Genomic DNA, 22,002 nt, shown 5'->3' with positions numbered 1-22,002 from the left:
TTGGTAAAGCTGTTAAAGCTAAGCGGGCAGCCCACCCTCCTCCTTGGGGACCTTTTGTAAATATTCAGATTGATTTTATTCAAATGTCTAAATGTTGTGGTTATGAATATGTATTAGTTTTTAGTTGATGTATTTACCAATTGGGTTGAAGCTTTTCCCTGCAGGAAAGCAGATGCCAGGACTGTTGTGAAACTTCTGCTTAAAGATTTTGTACCACGTTTTGGCATCCCTGTGAGTATCAACAGTGATCGTGGAACTCACTTTACTGGGCAGATTGTAAAGGAGTTATGTGCAGCTTTGCAGATCCAATACAACCTTCACTGCCCTCATCATCCACAATCTGCTGGGACAGTGGAACGCCAGAACGGGATTTTAAAAAATAAACTGGCCAAGATTTGTGCTGAGACAAACTTAAAGTGGCCAGATGCCCTTCCTTTGGCACTGATGAGTATGAGAGCCATTCCCAATCGAAAGACTGGACTCAGCCCTCATGAGATTTTGACAGGACGCCCAATGCGACTACCAACTGCACCCCCACTAACCCTAGCTCAGATGGACATTCATTTGATGGATGACATAATGCTTAAGTATTGTCAGGCACTAATGAAATGTGTTAAGTCTTTTTATACACAGGTGAAGGAAGCATTACCGAAGGATCCTGTGCAACTGTGCCACTCGTTGGAACCAGGAGACTGGGTCTACATAAAGGTCCATCAACGAAAGACTGCCTTGGCTCCACGCTGGAAAGGCCCTTTCCAAGTCCTGTTAACCACCAACACTGCTGTGAAGTGTCAAGGACTACCTGCCCGGACCCATGCATCGCACTGCAAAAAGACCCCTCCACCTCGAGAGGACACTCTTACTGATGATCAACGTACTCCTTCTTCTAGCCCCGCTGTACCTGCTGGACAGCGGAAGAAGAGGACAAGGTGACGTACTAGCAACCTCTCCCTTGTCCTCTGACAGACCTACTGTGCCTTTGGATTTTTCTAAAGGAATTCCGACATTAAAGACCTCTTCCCTTTATCATGCTAAACCTCAATTGTTTTTGGGGAAGAAAAGAAGATACATTCGTTCTGCAGAAACCTCCGGAGTCCAGGGATTCCTGACTGCAAAAGACATTAAGAACTGGCCCTGGTGGAAGAAACGAAGCATCGTTAATTGGCAAGGAGGGAACTGTGGGGAGCGTGCTTGGGAATGTGGGGTTGAATGGTGGCTTGGATTTCTTCCAGGGGCAGGGCTCTGTGCTTATGGACAAGTACCCTGGGGATGTACTGCCCTCCCTAATTGGCTTTCAGATGATGAATACCAAAAGCGCCTTGCTACCACAAAGGTTACCCCCATTAGCCCCTCAACCCTGGCCATCACTTCTGTAATTTTTCCGGATACAAACAAAATTATATATTCTAATGGAAGCAAGGAAATAATTAACAAGGATTTGAAGGGATCTTAATGCATGTCAGTTAGTTAGCATGAGTTAGGCTAGCTGTGACCCTAATGACGTGAGATTTGTAGAAGCAAGATAATGTGAGACAGACGAACGAACTGTGTAAAAGGTTATTACGACCTTGCAATGATAACAAATATGCAGGCTTGCTTTTTCTAGTAGTGAGACAAATAAGATAGCAGAAAGGCTTATGTATAAATAAATGCAATTGTTTCTCTTTACTGTCTGTATTATTGCTAGCTATTGTCTGTAACAAAGGTATAAATGCTTGCTGTAATTGTTTACCAATTGAAAGAGACCTGTCCGGGACAAGGGGCAACCCTGTTTCCCAGGACACTCCCTCCCTCCATTGTAATTACTAGAGAAAGAATAAAGTATTTGATTTTGCTGCACCCAAACAGAAAGCGAGAACTGAGTTTTTCTCCGACAGAGCAGAACCGTCTTCTGATCCAGACCAACCTACAGAAGGACTTTTGTGTTTCCTTAGAGGACCCTGATCCTCGCTTTAAGGGACAATGTTGCCTGCACCTTCAGCCTGGGTGGAACAACATCTCAGTCGTGGCTGACCAACTCTCCTCCTTCGCCATGCAGATTCGTAAGGAGCGTTAGCAGTGGGATCCTGGGCCCAGTCCATTGAGCAGTGGCTTATTACTGTTGCTTTTATTCTTATAGTCTTTTTTTTGTTGGGGATGGCAGTGGTCAAGCAGCTAATTCGTAAGGTTGTGTCAGCCCTGCCTTTGCAGGTGAGGTATTCCTCCATCCCCTTGGACAGCAGCAAACCACCACCTCCATATTACGAAGACGACGACTTGTACAACACCTTTTTTTTTTCTTCTTTCCTCTTTTTTTTTTTTTGGTCTTTGCATGGGACATCCCCCTCACAGCCCGTTCAGGTCGGCCAGGGGGGCATGTCTGTTACAGCTCTATTTTGTTCTTATAGCTGTCCCCTTACTCCATTTTGTTCTTGTTTTCCTCCTGTGGCCGCCCCTCCCTGGCTGTTAAGTTGTTTACCAGGGCCTCTGCCCTTCTCAAAGGGAGGGCCCCTTATGCTAAGTGGGACCACTGCCCTGTTCAAAGGGTTAGTCCTGTTATCACCTTGTTAAAACCTGGGCTTGGTGTAGGGTGGGCACTGTCCAGAGCTGCAAGACCTATTGTGTTTTTAGGATCCTGGGCATGAGTCATACCTCTGGGCTCAGGGCTAGTCCAAAGATGCCTCTGTGGCTACCTGCAGTTTTTCCCTGCCTGCTCTCCTCCCTGTGAGAAGGGGAACCAATCAGAGTTACTGGCAGGAAGCTGCCAGGGTTTGCCTTTAAAAACAGACATTTTTTGAACAGACTTCAGAAAGGTTCTTGCATTGCTGCCTGGTCTGATCAATCAGGGTTCTGGGGTCCTTTCTCCACTCTCGTTTTATTTTTGAGCATACCCCCATTTTTGAAACCCCCACGAAGAATGAATTGCTGCCTGAGAGATCTCCTGATTATCAAGACTGTACCGAGCCTTCTGTCTTCCCACTGCAAACACCCCCCCCCCAGCTTCTCTGTGTCTTTCTACCTTGTTACACTCTCTCTGCTGCTTAAGCTTGCAGCCTGTTTGCTCTGTCTCACTAAGTTTAAATCTCTAGCATAAAACCCCATTGGTTACTTTCTTCCTCTCTGATACCCCTCACATTCTACATTTACACCACTGTGACACATTTTTACCTGGAATTGTTTGTTATTTAACACATTTTATCCATAACTGTTAGTGGGTTATATGCTGCTGTGACACACCTTTTTACATAGAAATCGCTAGCTACCTGTTACATTTATACCTCAGTGTTAACTGATTACCCACTGTATTGTATCCTACTGTGTTGTACCCCACTATTGAAACCCCCTTACTGTTTACCAAAAAAGAAACCCCTGCCCAATTGTCTACCTTAACAACCCCATACCCCTCACTATTGAATTTTCCCTGTTTTTGTATTTTCTTAATAAAGTTTATTTTGCACCCCACCCGTGTGGTAATTGTACCCCAAGATCCCATATACCTGCTGGCAGAGACATGGCCAACTTGTGCCCCGGTGGTGGTGGGGTCTCATTCTTTGGGGCCTCAAGCAGAGATGACTTGATCTTGATTCCCGAAAGTGCTGAAGATCCCGGGCTGTGCAAAGAACTCCTCCCCCCACTGACCATTCTCTAAAATGTTTGAAAATAACAGAGGATGCTGAGCCATTTTTTGAGAAGAGAAAAAAGTGAAGTGAGTTGAAATTTCCCACTTGAAACTCCTTATTTTTAACCAGAAATGATTGGTTTTTTTTCAAAATCCGAATTTTCATGGAAAAGAATAAATGAATTGAAACTGAAAAACAAAATAGGTTTTGAGTTTTGGCTTTTGATTCCCCGCTCCCCACCCTGAGTGGCAAAGCGACTTGGGAAAATTTTTGGCTATAATTTTTCATTTAAAAACCTGTAGTTTCAAAAACATTTAAAAATTATTAAAATGTCCAATTTTACTGAAATTTTCCAAAAAACCACAACATTTTTCCAATGGCGATAGAAAACAGAAAATGAGCAGGGAGATAAAATTAGGGAGAGGAATGTAAATGAAAAGATTTTCCTCACAATGCACAGACAACTTGTGGAACTCCTTGCCAGAGGATGTTGTGAAGACCATGACTGTAACAGGGTTCAAAAAAGAACTAGATAAGTTCATGGAGGATAGGTCCATCAATGGTGATTAGCCAAGTGTCCCTACCATCTGTTTACCGGAAGCTGGGGATGGATCACTTTTTGATTACCTGTTCTGTTCATTCCCTCTGGGGCACCTGGCACTGTTGAAAGACAGGACACTGGGCTAGATGGACCTTTGATCTGACCCAGTAAGGCTGTTTTATGTTCTTATGTAAAAATGGGGAAAAAAATCATTTCTGAAATTTTGACCAGCTTTAGTTCATCTCCTGAGGAGTCAGACTCAGGTAGCAAAGCTCCCAAACTCCAGATTCTGGAGGTTACTCCCAGCACTGAGAAAGAAGGGTGGGGGTGACGTTTCTCATCCCAGAACTTTCTACACTTCAGATTTCTCCTGTCACAGCTATGTTGGTTTGGGGTATGAAGAGCTTTGATCCCTGACCGACATGGCTGTGTTGGCAAAAGCCACTGGGGCAGACTCAGCAATAATCAGCAAAACTGTGCTCTTGCCTATGGCCTGATCTACACTGCAAAGTTCTGTCAGCATAATTATGTCAGCTAGGAGTGTGAGAAAATCACATCCCTCATCCCTCACTGTAGCTGTAACTCCACCGACAGAAGAGTGATTCTGTCGGCTTACTGAATGTTGTTCAGGGAGGTGGTGTTACTATGTTGGCAAAAGTTCTTCTGTTGGCATATGCAGTGTGTACACAAGAGTCTCTCATGTCACAGGCTCTGTAGTGTAGACATGGCCTTCTTTCTCTCGATGGGGGGAAGGGCTGGAATAATTTGTACCAGCAAAAGCACACTAGTATATCAGTATAGTTAGGCTGGCAGAGCGCTCCTAGAGTAGACCTGGCCTGATGAAACTATGGCCAGTGTGAGGAATCAGACTCATTTAAATAATATTGGAGAAAGAGCAGGATCAAGTAACTCCGAACTATTTCCTTGCAGGCGTCCTTGGAGTGCGGGTGCAAGCGTTGATGTGCCAGTGAGTATTCAAAATGTACTTTGCTCTCAATCTGTTTAATGTTACCCCAGTTCCTCTTAACTATCTCAAACCCGGGGCCCGGGTCAGCTGGACAGATGTGCAAGGTTTGTGGCAAAAGACAAAGCAAAGGGCTTCCAAGTCCTAAGGGGGCATGAAAGAGTTAATCCAGGTGTTCTTTGCAGTTTCAATTCTCTGACCATACTAGTACCTAGTTTGGTGGGTTTCTCTGGGCTCTGTTCTCTACAGCCATGATCAGAATCACTTCCCAGGTGGAGTCATACACACTGTGAGCTGTGATTTTCTGGGAATCCTGGCATTCTGCATCTCTGGGACTGAGGATAATAGTATCACCAAGGGAATTACATACATGGCCTCCTCGCGACAAGGGAGCAGATTCCCAAGTGTGGTAACCTGGTGTCATTCCATTAAAATCAGGAGAGCTACATCCACACATGGCGTAAATCCGCATAGTTCCACTGGAGTCAGTGGGTCAGTTTCCAAATGAGTGTAAATCAGCATTGCTCTGTTGGAGTTAATAGGCCAAATCCTCAGCTGGTGTAAACTGATTTAGCTCCATTGGAGCCAGGGCAGCACTTCGTTTCTGGTGCTGTGCCTCTGGGTACTCCAAATTCACTCTGCTTTAAAAGTTTGCTACATTACTTTGCTACATCTAAGAGGCAGGGGCCTGATTAAATAGTGGATGATCTTTCCTCTCCCAGATGGGTTAGAAATTCTACTAAGTGAGAGATCCTTGGTGGTCCTATTCTCTCTCACGATGAGAAAGGAGACCCAATAAAAGAACTCCCAGCCATATTTCAGAGTCTGGAGTTTCAGGTCTTGCTTTGTATCCTGGTGGTCATTGGGCCAGGCTATGGTTACAGCCCCTTTCCACACCTCAAAGGCTGTAATCAGAAACTCTAGGGACATCATATACCCATACTGTATAAGGACTAATACGATGTCCCTGACCTTTTTGTGTTTTTTTTTAAGTTTATTACTTGTTACATTCATGCCTCCAGTGGTGGCTTTTAGGACTCAGTTATGGAGGGAGGGTTGCCCAATGATTAGAGCATTAGCTTAGGACTCAGGACACCACGGCTCTTTGACAATCCAGGGACTGGGTTTGAGCGATCAGGCTTGTAGTCTGGGAAATGACACATGGGATAAATACAGCTACTAAACCCCTCAACCACGTTGGGGACTTGATCATCTGGAAGAGCTGAACAGAAGCTATGATGAAATTCCAGATCATGGCTGCCATTCTCCTTGTCTCTGTCCTTTGCCCAAGGGAAGCCACGCTCTGCCAGTAGAAGTGCTGCTGGTAACAATGAAAGCACTGTTAGGAGTGACACACTATTTGTTATAATGATGACTTTTATAAAGTAATAGAAATGTAGAGCTGGAAGGGACCTCAAGAAGTCATCAGGTCCAGCTCCCTGCGCTGAGGCAGAACCAATAAACCTAGACCATCCCTGAGAGGTGCTGTCCAAGGTTTTCTTAAAAATGTTCAATGATGGAGATTCCACAATCCCCCTTGGAAGCCTATTCCAGAGTTTACTCTACACTATCCGCTATCGGGGATCGATTTATTGCGTCTAGTGTAGACGCGATAAATCGATCCCCGATCGACTCCGGAACTCCACCGTGGTGAGAGGCGGAAGCGGAGTCAACGAGGGAGCGGCGGCCATTGATCCCGCGCCATGAGGATGCAAAGTAAGTGATTCTAAGTTGATCTAAGATACATCGACTTCAACTATGCTACTCTCGTAGCTGAAGTTGCGTATGTTAGATCGATTCTCTCCCCCCCTCCCACCCTGTGTAGACCAGGCCTTAGAGTTAGACAGTCCTTTTTAATATCTACTCAAAGGCTTTGGCTACACTTGCATTTCAAAGCGCTGCCGCGGCAGCGCTCCTGCGGCAGCGCTTTGAAGCGCTAAGTGTAGTCAAAGCCCCAGCGCTGGGAGAAAACTCTCCCAGCGCTGTCCGTACTCCAGCTCCCTGTGGGGAATAACGGACAGCGCTGGGAGCCGCGCTCCCAGCGCTGGGGCTTTGACTACACTGGCGCTTTGTAGCGCCGCAATTTGCAGCGCTGCAGAGGGTGTGTTTTCACACCCTGCTGCAGCGCTGCAAATTTGCAAGTGTAGCCAAGCCCTAAATCTCCCTTGCTGCAATTAAGCCCACTACTTCTCGCCCTATCTTCAGTGGACACAGAGAACAATTGATCACAGTCCTCTTTAGAACAACCCTTAATAGATTTGAAGATTGTTATCAGATCCCCCTTCTCAGTCCTCTTTTCTCAACACTAAACATGCCCCGTTTTTTAACCACACATCACAGGCCACGTTTTCTAAACCTTTTACCATTTTTGTTGCTCTCTGGACTCTCCAATTTGTTTATGACTTTGTTAAAGTGTGGCGCCCAGAACTGAAAACACTATTCCAGCGGAGGCACAATGGAACAATTACTTCCCGTGACTTACATTCAACACTCCTGTTAATATAGCCCAGAATGATAATAGCCTGGTTTACATCTGCATCACATTGTTGACTCATATTCAATTTGTGACTCACAAGAACCACCTGATCCTTTTCAGGGGTATTACCACCTAGCCAATTATTCCCTATTTTGTAGTTGTGAAGTTGGTTTTTCTTTCCTAAGAGAAGTACTTTGCACTTGTCTATTGAATTTAACTGGGTGATTTCAGTCCAATTCTCCAAATGTCAAGGTTGTTTTGAATTCTAATCCTGGCTTCCAAAGTGCTTGCAACTTCTTCCAGCTTATAAGTGTTTTCTCCACTCCATTATCCAAATCATTAATAAAAATATTGAATAGTATCAGACCCAGGAGTGATTCTGCAGAACGCCACTAGATACGCCCACCCAGCTTGACAGAGAACCACTGATATCCAGTCTTTCAACCAGTTGTGCACACACATTATACCAATTTCACCTAGATCATATTTCGCTACTTTGCCTATGAGCATGTCATAAGTTTGACCTTTCTATTATAATGATGATTTCCTCTGTGAAATACGATCTGAAATGTCTCCCCTTTCCTCTCTGCCCAAAGGTGAATTGCTCAGGGACAGTATCTTAGCAGTCCCTGTAGCTGAGTTTGAATTGTGTCAGTGTAGTGAGGGAAGAAGATTAGAGGGATTTCCTTATTTATTCAGAAAATGTTTTGGATCCATTATTGTGCTTAGACATTATAATGGCAACTCTTGTTCCAATCTTCAGCTTCAGTCTGTACATATGGTTCTAAGAGGTTTGTGTGCTGGAGATATAGAGAGGCCAGGGGCGGCTCTACCTTTTTGGCCATCCCAAGCAGTCATGCGCGGGAGGCGCCCCGGAGCCGTGGGAGCAGCGGACCTCCCGCGGGCATGACTGCGGAGGGTCCGCTGGTCGCGCGGCTCGGCTGGACCTCCCGCAGCTGCGGACGGTTTGCAGGTCCGGCGGCTCCGCCTGCGGGAGGTCCAGCCGAGCTGCTGGACCAGCGAACCGTCCGCACTCACGCCTGTGGGAGGTCCACTGGAGCCGCGGGACGAGCGTCCCCTCCGCAGTCATGTCTGCGTCAGGTCTGGTCCTCCCGGGGCTCCGGTGGACCTCCCGCAGGCATGACTGCGGCAGGTCCGCCGGCCCAGCCTGCTGCCCCCCTGGGAAAGGGCCGCCCCACGCGCGTGCTTGCCACGCTGGGGTCTGGAGCCAGCCCTGAGAGAGGCCCTCACCAATGGACAATAGCTTATCATGCCATTTCCCTTACACATTTAGTGGAACGTGCAGATCTCATTCTTTGGGGCCTCAATCACTGACGATTTGGACTTGATTCCCAAAAGTGCTGAATAGTTTCAATTGTGCAATCAACTCCTCCCTCCATGTTCTATGTTTTTTGAAAACAACAAACAAGATGCTCAGCCATTTTTGAAAGAAGAAAAATGCAGAACTACTTGAAATGTGTCACTAATCTATTTTATTTTTAACTAAAAATGAGGTTTTTTAAAAGAAAAATTTCATGGAATTTTTTCTGTTATTTTCCTGATTTTTTTCAATGAAAATAATGAAAACTAAAAAGAAAAAAAGTTATGAGTTCTATTACATAATTTTATAGCCACCTTTTTCAAAAGGTTGAAACCCATATTTTTTAAATATCCGCAAATTTTTCAAAAACTGTCAAAAAAAAGGAAAAAGAGGAAAGGGAAATCAAAAATCCAATTTTTTTCATTTCTGATTTTGTCAGATAAATGAAAAAAATTTACAGAAAAAAATATTGACAATTTTTGGGGGCCTGGTCTATGCTACAAAATTCTGCCAGAAGAGCTATTTCTGTTAGGAGTGTGAAAAAATCATCCTTCCTGGGCAACACAGCTATGCAAGAGAATCCCTGGTGTAGATGCAGCTACACAGACAGAAGGGTGATTCTGTCCTCATACTGAACATTGATTGGGGACAGGATGTCCCTATATCAGCAGAAGATCTTCCCTCGGCACACACAGTATCTACTCTAGGGCTCTGCTATGTAGTATAGACACGGCCTTATTTCACTATGGGGGGAATATGCTACACTGGCATAGTGCTCCTAGTATTGACCTGGCCTGGTAAAGCTATTGTCATTGTCAATAATCAGCTACGTGAAATGATATTGGAGAAAGTTGGGAATTATCTGATCTTGCTCTATTTCCTTGCGGAATGTCTTGGATCTAGCTGGAAATGTTGTTGAGGTGAGTACTCAAGATATATTTTATTGTCAGGTTGCTTTATATTACACCAGTATCTCTTCACAAGCCCAACTCCCGAGACCAATGGTCAGGTGGAACAGTGTGGATGCATACAGCCATAATGCAGGGGGAGTTGAATGAACTCTCTGAAATTTCCTTATTGATAAAGGCCATTGGTCTCTTTGACAATCTCGGCGTTGGATTTGGAAAATCAGGCTTGTAATGTCAGATATGACCAATGGTATAAATGGAGATGCTAACTCCTCTGCCACACTTTGGACTTCATAATCGGAAGAAACAAATGAAAACTAAGATTAAGCTCCTGCTCATGGCTTCCTTTCTCCCTGTCTCCATCTTTTACCAAAAGGGAAGCTGCGCTCTCCCGCTAGAAGCGCTACTGGTCAAAATGAAAACACTCCTAGCAGTAATACTTTCTACTATAAGGATGATTTTCTCTGTGAAATATGAACTTTAATGGCACCTGTTTCCTTTCTGCCAAAGGTGGATTGTTCTGGGACGATCTCTTAGCATTCCCTGTAGCTGAGTTTGAATTCTCAGCGGCCCATCAACACGGAAAACTCACATCGGCAAAGCTACGTCTCTCAGGGGTGTGAAAAATCAACACTCTTGAAAGAAGCAGCTATTCCAACTTAACCCCCGATGTAGATAGTACTCGGTTGATGGAAGAATTTTAGCTACCGCCTCTCGGGTAGGTGGAGTGTCTACACTGAAGTGCCTCAGTGGTGCAGTCTGCGGATGCACGCTGCTTCTGTAGCATTTTAAGTGTAAGTTTACTTTATTGTCAGGCTGTTTTATATTCTCTCAGTACCTCTTAGCAAGCCTGAACCCTGGAAAATTGGAGTATCCTGGACACACGTTCAAAGACTGGCACAAAACACAAAGCAATGGGCTTCAAAGTCCCATGGGGGCATGTAAGTGTTAATCCAAGTGTTCTTTGCAGTTTCAATTCTCCCATGATAGTGGATTCCTGTGGGCTCTGTTCGTTATAATCACTTCCCAGGTGGAGTCATACATACTGTGAGCTGTGATACACTGGGAATCCTGTCATTCTGCATCCGCGAGACTGGGGATAATAGTATCACCATGGGCAATCACACACATGGCCTCATCTATACAAGGGAGCAGATCCCAAGCTGGGGTAAATTAGTGTTGCTCTAACAAAGAAAGTGGAGACAGATCAACGGGTATAAATCAACCATCGCTCCAGTAAAGTCAGAGGGGCAGATCCCCTTCTGATGTAAATTATCCATAGCTCCACTGGAGTCAATGGGCCGGATTCCAAATGGGTGTAAATCAGGATTCCTGTATTGGCGTTAATGCTCCAGGCTAAACCGAGGTAGCTTCATTGGAGGCAGGACAGTGGTTAGCAGCGTCAGTGGTGCTCTGCCCGTGAGTACTGCAAATTCACTTTGCTAACAGAGTCTGTTATATTACCCTGATACTTTTAACAGACAGAGGCCAGATTAAATGGCAGAAGCCCACTCCCTTAACGGTTAGGGTTAGCAATTCTATTAAGTGAGAGATCCCTGGCGATCCTAGTCTCTCTCTTATTGGTCTGGTTTCCCATCATGTTCAGAATCTGGAGTTTTAGGTGCTGCTTTATACATTTATAAAACTTTATAAAAGTTTTTAATTTTGTTATTTGATTCCCCAGGGTCCAATTTGCAAATACAGTTGAAATGCTATTTTTCCTTGAAATGCTATTTTTCCTTGAAATTTACACATTTATAATTTTTCAAAGATCTCCAGAAAAGAAGAAAAAAGGGGGGGAAAGTAGATGGGAAAAATGCAAAACTTTTTCATTTCTGATTTTGTTTAAAAAGTATTAATTAGTTTTTTGGAAAAAAATTTAAAAAATTCATTAGGAAATTTTTTGACCAGCTCTAATTCTTATCTTGATTGGTCAGAGTCAAGAAAGGAAGCTTCCGTATTCCAGAATCTAGAGTTTAATCTCACCCCTGAGAAGAGAAAGTTACTCGCCTTGAGTAACTGAAGTTCTTCGAGATGTGTGTCCCTAAGGGTGCTCCACTATAGGTGACAGTGCGTCCCGGCGCCGTTGATCAGAGATTTTCAGTAGCAGTGCCTGGTCGGGACGCACAGACTCAGTTGGTATCTCCTGTTTCGTTGGAATCTTCCTGAGCGCGTGTGTCCCGCACCCTCCTCAGTTCCTTGTCTACCGTGGAGAAATCATACTAATACTCCAAAATAGAGGGGAGGAGGGCGGTAAGTGGAGCACCCACAGGGACACACATCTCGAAGAACTTCAGTTACTGCAAGATGAGTAACTTTCTCTTCTTCTTCGAGTGCCGTCCCTGTGGGTGCTCCACCGTAGGTGAATGTGAAGCAGTACCCACTATGGTTGGTGGGATTTTGGAGTTGTGTGAGGAACAAAGGTAGAAAGTACCCTGTGGCCGACTATGGTGTCTGCCGTGGTATCCCATGTGATAGCATAATATTTGGCAAATGTGTGGTCAAATGTCCACATGGCCGCCTTGATACGTCTGTAACAGGTACGCTGTGGAGGAAGGCAATGGATGGTGACATTGCTCTAGTAAAATGAGTCCTAACACCCTCTGGTGGTTGAACATTCTGAGTCTGACAGGATCTGATTCAAGTGGAGATCCACTTAGAGAGTCTTCGCTTAGAGATAGCGTCACCCTTTGATCTCTTGGTAGTAGAAACAAAAGCCAAGGGGATTCACGAAATGGTTTAGTTCTGCCAAGATGGAATGCACGAGCCCGTCGGACATCGAGGGTATGTGATGCAGCTTCCTGTGGAGTCATGTGAGGATTGGGATGGAATACAGATAAGTGTATTGACTGGTGAAGGTGGAAGGTAGACACCACCTTGGGGAGGAATTTGGGGCAGGTTTGTATGGTAAGCTTGTGTTTAGAGAAAATGGTGTAGGAAGGGTAGGCCATCAGGGCGCTTATTTCACCAACCCTTCTTGTTGATGCTATGGCAACCAAGAAAGCCACTTTCCTGGACATGTGGTGCTGGTCTGGCATGTAGCTACCTTGCAATGCCAGCTACAAAAGTGCCATACAAATGCCTCTTCTCATTTTCTGGTGACATTGTAAATAAGAAGCAGGTAGCAGTATCTCCTGTAAATGAAAACAAACTTGTTTGTCTTAGCGATTGGCTGAACAAGAAGTAGGGCTGAGTGGACTTGTAGGCTCTAAAGTTTTGCATTGTTTTGTTTTTGAATGAAGTTATGTAACAAAAAAATCTACATTTATAAGTTGCATTTGCATGATAAGGAGATTGCATTACAGTACATGTATGAAATGAACTGAAAAATACTATTTCTTTTGTTTATCATTTTTACAGTGCAAATATTTCTAATAAAAATAACAATATAAAGTAAACAGTGTACACTTGTATTCTGTGTGGCAATTGAAATCAATATATTTTAAAATGTAGAAAACCATCCAAAAATTTAATAAATTTCAATAGGCATTCTATTGTTTAACAGTGCTATTAAAACTGCGATTAATCACGATTAATATTTTTAATTGTGATTAATTTTTTTGAGTTAATCGCTTGAGTTAACTGTGACTAATCGACAGCCCTAGTAATTACACTGTGGAACTCACTGTCACAGGATGTTTTTAAGCCAAGAATTTAGGTGAGTGGACATTTATGTGGATAAAATTAAATGGGATTGGGGGGCTGATGTTCGGGAGAGGTAAAGCAGGTAATGCCTGTAACACACCGTGTGTCTGTGCAGCGCCTGGCACACCAGGGCCCTGATCTCAGCTGGGGCTGGAACTGTCTCTCACTGTTTGTGTGTGTACCACCTGACACAACAGGGTCCTGATCTCATCTGCCTCCTTGCTACTACCGTGATTCAGATCACAAAAAGTAATCATAATCTGATCCGGTATGGGAATTCCCTGGGCTACTTGGTGAAACCACCCAGCTCTGTGCCACACAGATCCACAGGGAATAACCAGGTAAGTACTGAAAAGGCAGGTACTTGGGGTTCAGTCGTGTACCTCAAGCCCTAGAGTACCAGGAACTGCACAGCCTGCTAGAATCTGGAGAGAAGTCTCCCTGAACAGTGTGGAATCAGCAGGAGGGATCGTGAGAACCTCCTACACCAAGGTATTTTAGGGTGAGTGACCCATGTGAAGAAACGTCCTTTCTGGCTGAAATGGACTATCCTTGTTATATCATCGTCTCTGAACGGGAAACTGCTAAGCTCTTGTTTTGAGATGATGCCCGATAAGACTCTAAACAGGCTCCTATTGTTTGTTTACTGGAGAGTTCATTGGGTTTTTAAGAATGGGAACAGTCTGTTATTAAGAGGAGGAAGCAGAACCCATGGCTCTTATTAGCTTGAGATCGGTGCCTGCCAGAGATGAACAAGGGCAGACAGACAGAACAGGTTGTCAGGTGTGGATGTGTTTTCAGAAGAGCTCTTGCATGAGAGTTGTGCCAACATAGCAATGCCTCCGGCGACAGGTGAAAGGTGGGGTGTCCAGCGAAGCAAAGAGGGGCCTCAGTAGCTCTTTGTGGTACTAGGATTGGGTCCTGGTTGTGGGCAGAGAGAGAGAAAACAGAGGCCTGGATTCTCAGGCCTTGTCTACACAAGAAAGATACATTATTTGACCAGTGGTGAGATTTTAACCTGAGTTAATTCAACCATGAAAACCCCTGTGTGGAGGCTCTTCTTTCCATTCAAATCAGGTTTATGTTGCGTTATCCTAAATCAGTGGTCCCCAAACTTTTTACCTCACCCTCCCCCTTACTCCTGTCTACGCCCCCCTGCCAGCCAGGAGTGGGGTCGCAGCTCAGGGAGGGGGGACATGGATGGGGGTAAGGTGGCATAGGCTGGGGTCACAGCTGGGGGCAGGGGTGGATCCCCAGATGCAGGGCTGAGAGCAGATGCCCTGGCATGGAGCCGCCAGCCAGGACCCCGGGTGTGGGCCCAGCGGCCAGTAGCAGATCCCTGAGTGCATGGCTGGCAGTCAGGGCGGGACTAGGAGCAGAGCTGAGTGGCGCTATATCCCCACCCCACATGGGGGCTGGCCTGTGCCCCAGCAGTGGGCGTGTCCCACAGATTGGGGACGTCTGTCCTAAATTGACCAGGAATCGGTTTCAGCTGAACTAAAACGCACCACTGCTAAAGCGAAACAATTATCCACCCAACAGTCTGTAGCACTGGTTCAGCCGACTCACTTTACACTGCTCTGTCTCTCTTCAATACTTACGTGGCCCCTGCTACCCTAATAGCTGGGAAAGTCACAAGCATTAACGTATTTCTCCTGAAGAGCTTCCCAAGAGGTAGGGAAGCGCTGCTACCCTCATTTTGCAGCTGGCAAACAGAGAGTCTCTGTGATTTGCCCAAGGTCACACAAGAGCTCTGTAGCAGAGCAAGGAATTTAACTCCTGGGTTAGGACCCTAAGCACTGCACCAGGCTTCCTGTCTAAAGGCCTTAAAATGGGTGTGAGTTTAAGGCACTTTTATGTTGCTATTAGGTTTCAAAAGACCTTAAGGTGCATCTTCACTTCGGCGATAACTTGAGTTATCTACATTTTAGTTCTGCCTCTCCAGTGAGAGCAGCCATGCTGTAAAATCCCCCTCCCACTGCTATATTCACACTGACGCTGCACTCACCCCTGTGTGATGCTAGGGCTTCTGGGGCACATCTCCTGGTTCTTTGACCTATACTAAGCTGAGCTACTGTATGGAGACTTTCCTAGTGAATTGCGGAACAATTAGTCTGTGGAACTCATTGCCACAGGATATTGTTGAGCCAAGAGCTTGGCTAGAATGGACAGTCATGTGGATAAAATTATATGGCATGGGAGGGGGATGATATTGGGGGGAGATAAAGCAGGTTCTGCCTGTATACATGGTGTGTCTGTGCAGCACCCGGCCCAAGGGGCCTTTGTCTCTCCTGGGGCAGGGACTGTCTCTCGCTCTGCGGCTATGCAACGCCTGGCACAATAGGGTCCTGATATGGCCCTCTAGTCGCTACCAGAATACAGATAATAAATAATTATAGTAATCTCATCTGGAATGTGAATTCCTATGTGGTTTCCCAGAGCTTGGTAATACCACCCAGCTCTGTACCACACAGATCCACAGGGAATAACCAGGTAAGTACTGAAATGGCAGGTACTTGGGGTTCAGTCGTGTACCTCAAACCTTAGAGTACCAGGAGCTGCACAGCCTGAGAGAATCTGGAAAAAAGTCTCCCTGGACATTGGGGAATCAGCAGGAGTGATCCTGAGAACCTCCTACTGCAAATCCTCTTAGGGTGAGTTAACCATGCTAAGCTAGGGGCGCCATTTCCAATTTTGGTGTGTGGGGAACAGGGGGGCAACTTTTCCTGTGATTCATGAGGCTCCTTAGGCACTTGAAAACTAGTTTTTTGACAGATAACTTCGCAATTAGCTGACAATAATTTTCTTTTCCTTATAAAAGAAAGAAAATGAAATAAATATTAGACCCACACAGCTCTAATAACAACATGTTCTGACATCTTGTGGCAAGTCACTTAAGGGACACTGGTTAGCTTTAAAATGTTAACATATATTCTTATTTTATTACTAACTCTGTGGAGAGCAAGACCCCGTCAGGACTCCTGGGTCCTATCCCAGCTCTGGGGTGAGAGCAGGGGGTCTAGTGGGGTATAGCAGGGAGCAGATATATCTGGGTTCTATAGAAGAACATAAGAACTGCCAGACTGGGTCAGACCAATGGTCCATCTAGCCCTGTCTTCCAACAGTGGCCAATGCCAGGTGCTTCAGAGGGAATGAACAGCACAGGCAATCATCAAGTTGCCCTGTTGTCCACTCCCAGGTTCTGGCAAACAGCGGCGAGGAACATGCAGAACATGGTGTTGGATCCCCGGCCACCCTGGCTAATAGGTCCAGCAATGGCTATTCTCCATGAACGTATCTAGTTCTCACTGGAACCCTGTTATAGTTTTGGTCTTCACAACACACATGTTGACTGTGAAGAAATACTTTTTTAAAATTATCTTTTAAATCTGGTGCCTATTAATTTCATTGCGTGACCCCTGCTTCTTGTATTATGCGAAGGAGTCAATAACAATTTTTGCAAACCAGTCATGATTTTATAGACCTCTCTCATATCCCCCTTAGTCATCTATTTTCCAAGCTGAAAAGTCCCAGCCTTATTAATCTCTCCTGATACGGAAGCTGTTCCATACCCCAATCATTCCTGTTGCCCTTCTCTGTACCTTTTCCAAATCCAATATATTTCTTTTGAGATGGGGAGACCACATCTGCACGTAGTATTCAATACGTTGGCACTCTATGGATTTACATAGAGGTTATATGATACTTTTTGCTGATTATTTATCCCTTTCCAAATGATTCCCAACATTCTGTTCGCTTTTTTAATTGCCACTGCACACCGAACAGATGTTTTCAGAGACCTCTCCACAATGACTCCAAGATCGCTTTATTGACCGTTTCAGCTAATTTAGACCCCATCACTTTACATGTATAGTTGGGATTATATTTTGCCAAGTGCATTACTTTTCACTAATCAACATTGAATTTCTTCTGCCATTTTGTTGCCCAGTCACCCAGTTTTGTGAGATCTCTTTGTAACTCTTCGCAGTCTGCTTTGGACTTCACTATCTTGAGTAGTTTCGTATCAATTGCCAATTTTATCACCTCACTGCGTACCCCTTGTTCCAGATCATTTATGAATATGTTGAGTAGCACTGGTCCCAGAATACACCCCAGGGGAACACCGCTATTTAACTCTCTCCATTCTCATCTTTATTCCTAACCTTTGTTTCCGATCTTTTAACTGAAGTGCCTGGCAGCACCTTCAGGATCATCTAATGAGCCTTAATTTACTTTAATCATAATCTTTTTGTTAACTTAATCACCCTGCCTCTGTTTATAAACAAACTCCTTGCCCCAAAATCTCTGCTGCTCCCAGCTTCCCAACTCATCACATATCACACTCAAGCTGTTCCAGTTAAGAGCTCCATCTGGGGCTAGAGTGAGTTGACCTCCTCTACGAAACTTGGGGGGAGGGTTAGGGCCCTTCCCGTCCCCCCTAAATGGTGCCCCTGCTCTGAGGCCTGGTGTACACTACACAGTAAATGCCCTGTGTCGACCTGCCTGTGTAAATGTCTTCATTTAAATTTGGCTCCCACCGACATAAGTGCCTCTCTGTATTGACTTAATAACACCACCTCCCTGGGCAGTGTGGAGTCATGGTTGATGGAATAACGTCGTGCAGTGTCAGTGTAGACACTGTGTTGCTTAGATCAACTGTTACTGGCTTTCAGGAGCCATCCCCAAATGCCCCCCACTGACAATACAATTGATACAAGCGCTCCTGCTGAGAACGCGCACCCCTGACATAAAGAGCCAAACGTGCACATCCAGAAGCAATTCAATAACTGCGGTGGCTGTATGCCAACATACAGTTAGGTCAACATAATTCTGTAGTGTAGATATGGCCTAAGAAATGTCCTTTCTGGTTGCTGACGTGGACTATCCTTGTTATATCATCATCTCTGAACAGCGAACGGCTAAAGCTCTTGTTCTGAGGTGATGCTGGTCAGACTCTAAACAGGCTCCTGTTGTTTATCGATTGGACAATTCACCCGGTTTTTAAGACTGGGAACAGTCAGTCATTAAGAGGAGGAAGCAGAACCCATGGCTCTTATCAGCGTGAGATCGGTGCCTGCCGGAGATGAACGAGGGCAAACAGGGAGAACACGCTGTCAGGTGTGGATGTGTTTTCAGATGAGCTCTTGCATAGCATAGAAGAGCTGTGCCAACATAGTAATGCTGTCGGCGACAGGTGAAAGCTGGGGTGTCCAGCGAGGCAAACAGGAACCTCAGTAGTAGCTCTTTATTGTATTTGGACTGGGTCCTGCTTGTGGGTCGAGAGAGAAAAAACAGAGGCCCAGATTCTCAGGCCTTGTCTATACCAGAAAGATACATTATTTGACCAATGGTGGGATTTTAATCTGAGATAGTTCAACCATGAAAACCCCTGTGTGCAGGCTCTTCTTTCCATTCAAATCAGGTTTATGTTGCATTATCCTAAACTGACCAGGAATCGGTTTCAGCTGAAGTGAAATACACCACTTCTAAACAGAAACAAATATCCACCAGTCTGTAGCACTGGTTCAACCAACTCACTTTACGTTGCTCTGTCTCTCTTCGGTACTTATGTGGTCCCTGACAGTGCAAATTTTGGAAGGGATCTAAAACCTCATGCTTAGGGATTAACCCAATGATTAACTGTTGGGGATAAGGATGAGACATTCATGGGGGCAGAGTCCCACATCGGCTAATGTGGGGTTCTTAGGTCTTCCTCTGAAGCAGTGGGTGCTGGCTAATGTCTGAGATGGGATACTGGAGGAAATGGCTCTCGGGTCTAATCCAGTCTTGCCAGTCTTTTCCTCCGGAAAACCATTTGTGATTTGCTAGCAGGGGCCAGGAATGGCCGACATTTCTGGGGAGGACGACCTGAGAGCCCTGGCTGAGGGAGGGAAGTTCAGGGGAGCTTTACTTGGGATAGGGAGACTTGGATAACTCTCAGCCTTCTCTTGCTACACTATTGTCAGCTAGGAAACCAGTAGCTGAGTACGACCTGTTTAGAGTCTGAGGTGGTGGAATCTCCTTCCTTAGAGGTTTTTAAGGTCAGGCTTGACAAAGCCCTGGCAGGGATGATGTAGTTGGGGATTGGTCCTGCTTTGAGCAGGGGGTTGGACTAGATGACCTCCTGAGGTCCCTTCCAACCCTGAGATTCTATGATTCTATGATTCTATGACCACTGGAAGCATATTCCATTGATGTCTCTGCTGTACATAAAGTCTGAGAATGATTGGGAGCGCCTCTGATGTTATTACTTGCTACATTCATGCCTCCAGGGGTGACTTTTGGGTCTCAGGTTATGGAGGGAGGGTTGTCCAGTGGTTAAAGCATTAGCCTAGGACTCAGAACACCACAGCTCACTCCTCTGCTGTGCCACAGACTCCTGTGTTACCTTGATTACTTTATTGAGTCGCTCCATGCCTCAGTTTCCCATTGGTAAGAGAGGGATAAGAGCACTGCCCTTCCTTGCAGAGGTTTTGGAGGTTAAGGATATGAAAGATTTGCAGATACGTCAGCTATGGGGGGCCATATCTTCACATCTCCAGTGTGGGGGGAAGGCCTTTCACAGAGGGAAAGAAGAAATGTTCATGACTTCAACGAGACAATAAAGTGGCAGGAGTTGCAGGCTACAAAGTCTGGGCAATAATGGGAGGGTAAAGACAGACTTGTTGGTTCTACTGGACAGAGCCAGTGGTACAAGATGCAGGGCTTGAGAGAGCAGGGTAAGATCAGACTCACTGCCCCTTCCAGGGAACAGCTCGTAGGGCCTGGGAGAAATTGAGAGGCTGCAGGGCGAGGGATTGGATATTTGATTAGTTAGCAGAAACTGTGGGCATGGGGATTGGGGAAGATGAGGAAGATAAAGCAGGTTCTGCCTCTCCATACTAGAATGGAAAAGATAAGTCACTTCAATAACAAGTTTAGGGAGAATAAAAGTTTATTCTTCCAGCTGAAGTTGGATCCTGGCCTTTGGAAACAAAAATCAGATTCCACAGGGTGAGTTTCGGTGATAAATGAAGTGTCTGACCTTTCCTTATTGATAAAGGTGATTGGTCTCCTTGACAATGCGGACATTGAGTTTGGGCAGTGAAGATTGTAATGTCCCATACCACACATGGTATAAATACAGAAGCTAAACCCTCCAGCTGCACACTAGGGATATCAGGATCTGGAAGAACCTTTCAGAAGCCAAGATGAAGCTCCAGATTGTGGCTGCCGTTCTCCTCGTCACCATTCTTTCCCCAGAGAGAAGCAGCGCGCTGCCGGCCAGAGCACGGGTAAGGATGCCATCACTGCTAGCAGCATGATACTTTCTATTATAATGATGGTTTTCTCTGTGAAATAGGATCTGAAATGGCTCCTCTTTCCTCTCTGCTCAAAGATGAATTGTTCTTGGACAGGGTCTTAGCACTGTGCTGAGTTTGAATTGGCTGACTACTGTAATGGGGGGAGGAGATTAAAGGGTTTTCCTCGCGTATTAAGAAAATTCTTTAGATCTGTTATTATTCTTCGATATCCCCAAAGCGCATTTTGTTCCAAAGTTCAGGTTCGATGTGTCCATACAGTTCAAAGTGGGTTGTGTGCTGGAGAAACAGAGAGGCCCTCACTGATTGATATTAGCTTACTACTGTATGTCATTTCCACTATACATCTGGCCAACTTGAGCCCCAGTGGTCAGCGATTTGGGGTGAAGGTCGGGTCTCATTTTTGGGGCCTCAAACAGAGGTGACTTGATCTTGATTCCCAAAAGTCCTGAACATCCTGGGCTGTGCAAAGAACTCCCTCCCCCAGGCTCATTCTCTAAAACGTTTGAAAATAACAGAGGATGCTGAGAGAAAAAAGTGAAGTGGGTTGAAATTTCTCACCTAAAACACCTTATTTTTAACCAGAAATGATTTTGTTTTTTCAAAATGAAAGCAACCATGAGAAATTTTTTGTCTATTATTTTTTCATTTTAAAAAAACAAAACAAAACCAAAAACCACTTAGTTTCTCCAGTGTAGATGTAACTCCACTGACAGAAGAGTGACTCTGTCGGCTTACTGAACATTGTTCAGGGAGGTCGTGTTACTACGTTGGCAAAAGTTCTTCTGTTGGCATACGCGGCATCTACACTAGAGCCTCTCATGTCACAGGCTCTGTAGTGTAGACATGGCCTTCTTTCTCTTGATGGGGGGAAGGGCTGGAATAATTTGTACCAGCTCAAGCACACTAGTATATCAGTATAGCTAGGCTGGCAGAGCGCTCCTAGTGTAGACATGGCCTGATGAAACTATGGCCAGGGTGAGGAATCAGACTCATTTAAATAATATTGGAGAAAGAGCAGGATCAAGTAACTCCGAACTATTTCCTTGCAGAGCTCCTTGGACGCAGGTGCAAGCGCTGATGTGCCAGTGAGTATTCAAAATTTACTTTGCTCTCAATCTGTTTAATGTTACCCCAGTTCCTCTTAACTATCTCAAACCCGGGGCCCGGGGTCAGCTGGACAGATGTGCAAGGTTTGGGGCAAAAGACAAAGCAAAGGGCTTCCAAGTCCTAAGGGGGCATGAAAG

This window comes from Mauremys reevesii, unplaced genomic scaffold (assembly GCF_016161935.1).
Source record: "Mauremys reevesii isolate NIE-2019 unplaced genomic scaffold, ASM1616193v1 Contig49, whole genome shotgun sequence".
Classification (NCBI taxonomy): domain Eukaryota; kingdom Metazoa; phylum Chordata; order Testudines; family Geoemydidae; genus Mauremys; species Mauremys reevesii.
The sequence above is the reverse complement of the archived record's forward strand: the minus strand, read 5'-3'. Positions refer to the sequence as shown.